At 41.7% G+C, this 7,379-nt stretch overlaps 1 non-coding gene across 1 annotated transcript; it reads left to right on the forward strand.

The window, feature by feature from the left end:
* Positions 1-6,356: 6,356 nt before the first annotated feature.
* On the forward strand, positions 6,357-6,460 carry LOC130937495 (small nucleolar RNA R71). The gene has a single exon (XR_009068714.1). It is a non-coding gene; the product is annotated as a small nucleolar RNA R71 (small nucleolar RNA).
* The last annotated feature ends 919 nt before the right edge of the window (positions 6,461-7,379 follow it).

The following is a 7,379-nucleotide window of genomic DNA, read 5'->3' on the forward strand; positions in this document are numbered from 1 at the left end:
GGATTGGATGAAGACTGTAGGAAAAGAGAGAGACGGAAGGGAAGGCATCTTCATACGCTTGTCTGAAGCTCTCACCAATGATATACATAAGTATCTCTATCTTTATCTTTATGCTTTATTCGTTTATCACTATACCCAATTGGTGCGCGAAATTGTGAACAATACTTTTTCACAACTCAAATAATCCCCGGTAATGGCTCCAAGAACTTGGTGGCTCAATACCATGGCATTACACAACTTCGCACAACTAACCAGCAAGTGCACTGGGTCGTCCAAGTAATAAACCTTACGTGAGTAAGGGTCGATCCCACGGAGATTGTTAGTATTGAAGCAAGCTATGGTCATCTTGTAAATCTTAGTCAGGCAAACTCAGATGTATATGGTGATGAACGAAAATAACATAAAAGATAAGGATAGAGATACTTATGTATATCATTGGTGTAAGAGCTTCAGACAAGCGTATGAAGATGCCTTCCCTTCCGTCTCTTGCTTTCCTACTGCCTTCTTCCAATCCTTTCTTACTCCTTTCCATGGCAAGCTCGTGTAAGGTTCACTGTTGTCAGCAGCTACCTCCCATCCGCGCAGTGAAAGCTAATGCACACTCTGTCACAGTGCTGCCAATCACGGTTTGGTTCCCTCCCCTACCGGAATAGAATAACTCTTTTGCGTCTGTCACTAACGCCCAGTAGGTTACAGGTTTGAAGCACGTCACAGTCATTCAATCATTGAATCCTACTCAGAATACCACAGACAAGGTTTAGACCTTCCGGATTCTCTTGAATGCCGCCATCAGGTCTGCCTATACCACGAAGATTCCGAAGAATCCAAGAGATATTCACTAAGCCTCAGATGCTTGTAGAACAAGAATGGTTGTCAGTCACCTTGTTCATGGGTGAGAATGGTGATGGGCGTCAATCATCACCTTCATCATGTTGAAGAACAAGTGATATCTTGGATAAAGAACAAGCGGAATTGAATGGAAGAACAATAGTAATTGCATTATACTCGAGGTACAGCAGAGCTCCACACCTTAATCTATGGTGTGTAGAAACTCCACCGTTGAAAATACATAAGCATAAGGTCTAGGCATGGCCGAATGGCCAGCCTCCCAATGATCTAAGATAGCATAAAACTCAAAGATAGCTACCAAGATGTGTTTCAATACAATAGTAAAAGGTCCTACTTATAGAAAACTAGTACATAGATGGGTAAATGACATAAAAATCCACTTCCGGGCCCACTTGGTGTGTGCTTGGCTGAGCAATGAAGAAATTTCGTGTAGAGACTCTCCTTGGAGTTAAACGCCAGCTTTAGTGCCAGTTTGGGCGTTTAACTCCCAATTAGGTGCCAGTTCCGGGCGTTTAACGCTGGAATTTCTTGAGGTGAATTTGAACGCCGGTTTGGGCCATCAAATCTTGGGCAAAGTATGGACTATTATATATTGCTGGAAAGCCCAGGATGTCTAATTTCCAACGCCGTTGAGAGCGCGCCAATTGGGCTTCTGTAGCTCCAGAAAATCCACTTCGAGTGCAGGGAGGTCAGAATCCAACAGCATCTGCAGTCCTTTTGAGTCTCTGGATCAGATTTTTGCTCCGGTCCCTCAATTCAGCCAGAAAATACCTGAAATCACAGAAAAACACACAAACTCATAGTAAAGTCCAGAAAAGTGAATTTTAACTAAAAACTAATAAAAATATACTAAAAACTAACTAGATCATATCAAAAACATACTAAAAACAATGCCAAAAAGTATACAAATTATCCGCTCATCACAACACCAAACTTAAATTGTTGCTTGTCCCCAAGCAACTGAAAATCAAATAAGATAAAAGGAAGAGAATATGCAATGAACTCCAAAAACATCTGTGAAGATTAGCATTAATTAGATGAGCGGGGCTTTTAACTTTTTGCCTCTGAACAGTTTTGGCACCTCAATCTCTCCTTTGAAATTCAGAATGGTTGGCTTCTTTAGGAACTTAGAATCCAGATAGTGTTAATGATTCTCCTAGTAAAGTATGATGATTCTTGAACATAGCTATTTATTGAGTCTTGGCTGTGGCCCAAAGCACTCTGTCTTTCCAGTATTACCACCGGATACATACATGCCACAGACACATAATTGGGTGAACCTTTTCAGATTGTGACTTAGCTTTGCTAAAGTCCCCAATTAGAGGTGTCCAGGGTTCTTAAGCACACTCCTATTTGCCTTGGATCACAACTCTTATTATTATTATTATTATTTTTTTTTTGTTTTCTCTTTTTTTTTTTTTTTGAATAGCAATGCTTTTTCTTGCTTCAAGAATCATTTTTATTGATTTTTCAGATCCTCAATAACATGTCTCCTTTTTCATCATTCTTTCAAGAGCCAACATTCATGAACCACAAATTCAAGATACATATGCACTGTTTAAGCATACATTCAGAGAACAAAAATATTGCCACCACATCAAAATAATTAAACTATTATAAAATTCAAAATTCATGCAATTCTTCCTTTTTTCAATTAAGCACATTTTTATTCAAGAAAGGTGATGGATTCATAGGACATTCATAACTTTAAGGCATAGACACTAAGACACTAATGATCATAAGACACAAGCATGGATAACATAAAGCACTAAAATTCGAAAAACAAAGGAATAAAGAACAAGGAAATCAAGGAATGGGTCCACCTCAGTGATGGCGGCTCTTCCTTGCTTTTGAAGGTCCTATGGAGTGCTTGAGCTCCTCAATGTCTCTTCCTTGCCTTTGTTGCTCCTCTCTCATGATTCTTTGTTCTTCTCTAATTTCATGGAGGAGAATGGAGTGTTCTTGGTGCTCCACCCTTAGTTGTCCCATATTGGAACTCAACTCTCCTAGGGAGGTGTTTAGTTGCCCCCAATAGTCTTGTGGAGGAAAATTCATCCCTTGAGGAATCTCAGGGATCTCATGATGAGTGGGATCTCTTGTGTACTCCATCCTTTTCTTAGTGATGGGCTTGTCCTCATCAATGGTGATGTCTCCCTCTAGTCAACTCCCACTGAATAACAGAGGTGACAAATGAGGTGAGGAAAGGCTAACCTTGCCAAGGTAGAGGTCTTGTCCGCCACCCTATAGAGTTCTTGGGCTATAACCTCATGAACCTCTATTTCTTCTCCAATCATGATGGTATGGATCATGATAGCCCGGTCTATGGTAACTTCGGACCGGTTGCTAGTGGGAATGATTGAGCGTTGTATGAACTCTAACCATCCTCTAGCCACGGGTTTGAGGTCATGCCTTCTCAATTGGACCGGCTTTCCTCTTGAATCTTGCTTCCATTGTGCGCCCTCTTCACATATGACTGTGAGGACTTGGTCCAACCTTTGATCAAAGTTGACCCTTCTAGTGTAAGGATGCTCATCTCCTTGCATCATAGGCAAGTTGAACGCCACCCTCACACTTTCCGGACTAAAATCCAAGTATTTCCCCCGAACCATAGTAAGATAATTCTTTGGATCCGGGTTCACACTTTGGTCATGGTTCTTGGTGATCCATGCATTGGCATAGAACTCTTGAACCATCAAGATTCCGACTTGTTGAATGGGGTTGGTAAGTACTTCCCAACCTCTTCTTCGGATCTCATGGCGGATCTCCGGATATTCACCCTTTTTGAGTGAAAAGAGGACTTCGGGGATCACCTTCTTCAAGGCCACAACTTCATAGAAGTGGTCTTGATGCACCCTTGAGAGGAATCTATCCATCTCCCATGACTCGGAGGTGGAAGCCTTTGCCTTCCCTTTCCTCTTTCTAGAGGTTTCTCCGGCCTTAGATGCCATAAATGGTTATGGAAAAACGAAAAAGCAACGCTTTCACCACACCAAACTTAAAATGTTTGCTCGTCCTCGAGCAAAAGAAGAAAGAAGAGAGTAGAAGAAGAAGAAATGAGGAGGAGGGAGATGGTGGTGTATTCGGCCAAGGATGGGGAGAAGTGGTGTTTAGGTAGTGGGAAAATGAAGGGGTAAAGAGGGGTTTATATAGGAAAGAGGGGGATGAGGGTTCGGCCATTTGAGGGTGGATTTGGGAGGGAAAGGGGTTTGAATTTGAAGGGTGAGGTTGGTGGGGTTTTATGAAGGATGGATGTGAGTGGTGAAGAGAAAGATGGGATTTGATAGGTGAGGGGTTGTTGGGGAAGAGGTGTTGAGGTGATTGGTGAATGGGGGAAGAAGAGAGAGAGTGATGGTAGGGTCCTGTGGGGTCCACAGATCCTGTAGTGTCAAGGAAAAGGCATCCTTGCACCAAATGGCATCAAAATCCACGTTTTGAGCCTTTTCTGGCGTTAAACGCCGGGCTGGTGCCCATTCCTGGCGTTTAACGCCAGGTTTTTGCCCTTTACTGGCGTTTAACGCCAGTCTGGTGCCCCTTTCTGGCGTTAAACGCCCAGAATGGTGCCAGACTGGGCGTTAAACGCCCAACAGCTAGCATTACTGGCGTTTGAACGCCAGCTTCTTCTCCTCCAGGGTGTGCTATTTTTCTTCCTGTTTTTCATTTTGTTTTTGCTTTTTTCATTGTTTTTGTGACTTCTTATGATCATCAACCTACAAAAAAGATAAAATAACAAAAGAAAATAATTAATTATAAAACATTGGGTTGCCTCCCAACAAGCGCTTCTTTACTGTCATTAGCTTGACAGAGGACTCTCATGGAGCCTCAGAGATGCTCAGAACCGTGTTGGGACCTCCCAACACCAAACTTAGAGTTTGAATGTGGGGGTTCAACACCAAACTTAGAGTTTGGTTGTGGCCTCCCAACACCAAACTTAGAGTTTGACTGTGGGGGCTCTGCTTGGCCCTGTTTTGAGAGAAGCTCTTCATGCTTCTTCTCCATGATGACAGAGGGATATCCTTGGGCCTTAAACACCAAGGATTCTTCATTCACTTGAATGATCAACTCTCCTCTATCAACATCAATCACAGCCTTTGCTGTGGCTAGAAAGGGTCTGCCAAGGATGATGGATTCATCCATGCACTTCCCAGTCTCTAGGACTATGAAATCAGTAGGAATGTAATGGTCTTCAACCTTAACCAGAACATCCTCTATAAGTCCATAGGCTTGTTTTCTTGAATTGTCTGCCATTTCTAGTGAGATTTTTCCAGCTTGCACCTCAAAGATCCCTAATTTCTCCATTACAGAGAGGGGCATGAGGTTTACACTTGACCCCAAGTCACACAAGGCCTTCTTGAAGGTCATGGTGCCTATGGTACAAGGTATAGAAAACTTCCCAGGATCTTGCCTCTTTTGAGGCAGTTTCTGCCTAGACAAGTCATTCAGTTCTTTGGTGAGCAAGGGTGGTTCATCCTCCCAAGTCTCATTTCCAAATAACTTGTCATTCAGTTTCATGATTGCTCCAAGGTATTTAGCAACTTGCTCTTCAGTGACATACTCATCCTCTTCAGAGGAAGAATACTCATCAGAGCTCATGAATGGCAGAAGTAAGTCCAATGGAATCTCTATGGTCTCAGTTTGAGCCTCAGATTCCCAAGGTTCCTCATTGGAGAACTCATTGGAGGCCAGTGGACGTCCAGTGAGGTCTTCCTCAGTGGCGTTCACTGCCTCTTCTTCCTCCCAGAATTCGGCCATATTTATGGCTTTGCACTCTCCTTTTGGATTTTCTTCAGTGTTACTTGGGAGAGTGCTTGGGGGAAGTTCAATAATTTTCTTGCTCAGCTGACCCACTTGTCCTTCCAAATTCCTAATGGAGGATCTAGTTTCAGTCATGAAACTTTGAGTGGTTTTGATTAGATCAGAGACCATGGTTGCTAAGTCAGAGGTATTCTGCTTAGAGCTCTGTCTGTTGCTGAGAAGATGATGGAAAAGGTTTACCATTGTCAAACCTGTTTCTTCCACCATTATTATTGAAACCTTGTTGAGGTCTCTCTTGATTCTTCCATGAGAGATTTGGGTGATTTCTCCATGAAGAATTATAGGTGTTACCATAGGGTTCTCCCAGGTAATTCACCTCTTTCATTGAAGGGTTCTCAGGATCATAAGCTTCTTCCTCAGATGAAGCATCCTTAGTACTGTTTGGTGCATTTTGCATTCCAGACAGACTTTGAGAAATCAGATTGACTTGTTGAGTCAATATTTTATTCTGAGCCAAAATGGCATTCAGAGTGTCAATTTCAAGAACTCCTTTCTTCTGACTAGTCCCATTGTTCACAGGATTCCTTTCAGAAGTGTACATGAATTGGTTATTTGCAACCATTTCAATGAACTCTTGAGCTTCTGTAGGCGTCTTCTTCAGATGAAGAGATCCTCCAGCAGAGCTATCCAAAGACATCTTGGACAGTTCAGAGATACCATCATAGAAAATACCTATGATGCTCCATTCAGACAGCATGTCAGAAGGACATTTTTTGATTAATTGTTTGTATCTTTCCCAAGCTTCATAGAGGGATTCTCCATCCTTTTGTCTGAAGGTTTGGACTTCCACTCTAAGCTTACTCAATTTTTGAGGTGGAAAGAACTTTGCCAAGAAGGCATTGACTAGCTTTTCCCAAGAGTCCAGGCTTTCTTTAGGTTGAGAGTCCAACCATATTCTAGCTCTGTCTCTTACAGCAAAAGGGAATAGCATCAGTCTATAGACCTCAGGGTTTACCCCATTAGTCTTGACTGTGTCACAGATTTGCAAGAATTCAGCTAAGAACTGATGAGGATCTTCCATTGGAAGTCCATGAAACTTGCAATTCTGTTGCATTAGAGAAACTAATTGAGGCTTAAGCTCAAAGTTGTTTGCTCCAATGGCAGGAATAGAGATGCTTCTCCCATAGAAATCAGGAGTAGGTGCAGTAAAGTCACCAAGCACCTTCCTTGCATTGTTTGCATTGTTGTTGTTTTCGGCTGCCATGTGTTCTTCTTCCCTGAAGAATTCGGTCAGGTCCTCTAAAGAGAGTTGTGCCTTGGCTTCTCTTAGCTTTCGCTTCAAGGTCCTCTCAGGTTCAGGGTCAGCTTCAACAAGAATGCCTTTGTCTCTGCTCCTGCTCATATGAAAAAGAAGAGAAACAGAAAGTGTGGAATCCTCTATGTCACAGTATAGAGATTCCTTGAAATGTCAGAGGAAAAGAGAAATAGAAAGAGGAAGGAGAAGAAGAATTCGAACTTTACTTAGATAAGGTTCGAATTGTGCATTTAGAAGGAGTGGTACTCCATAAATAGAAGGATGTGGGAAGGAGGGAAGTAATTTTTCGAAAATTCATTAAAATATTTTGAAAACATTTTTGAAAAACATTAATTGATTTTCGAAAATCAAAGTGGAAAAGAAATCAAGTGATTTTTGAAAAAGATTTTTAAATTAGAAGTCAAAAAGATTTGATTGAAAACTATTTTGAAAAAGATGTGGTTAAAAAGATTTAATTGAAAAG

Source organism: Arachis stenosperma, chromosome 6, assembly GCF_014773155.1.
Source record: "Arachis stenosperma cultivar V10309 chromosome 6, arast.V10309.gnm1.PFL2, whole genome shotgun sequence".
NCBI lineage: Eukaryota > Viridiplantae > Streptophyta > Magnoliopsida > Fabales > Fabaceae > Arachis > Arachis stenosperma.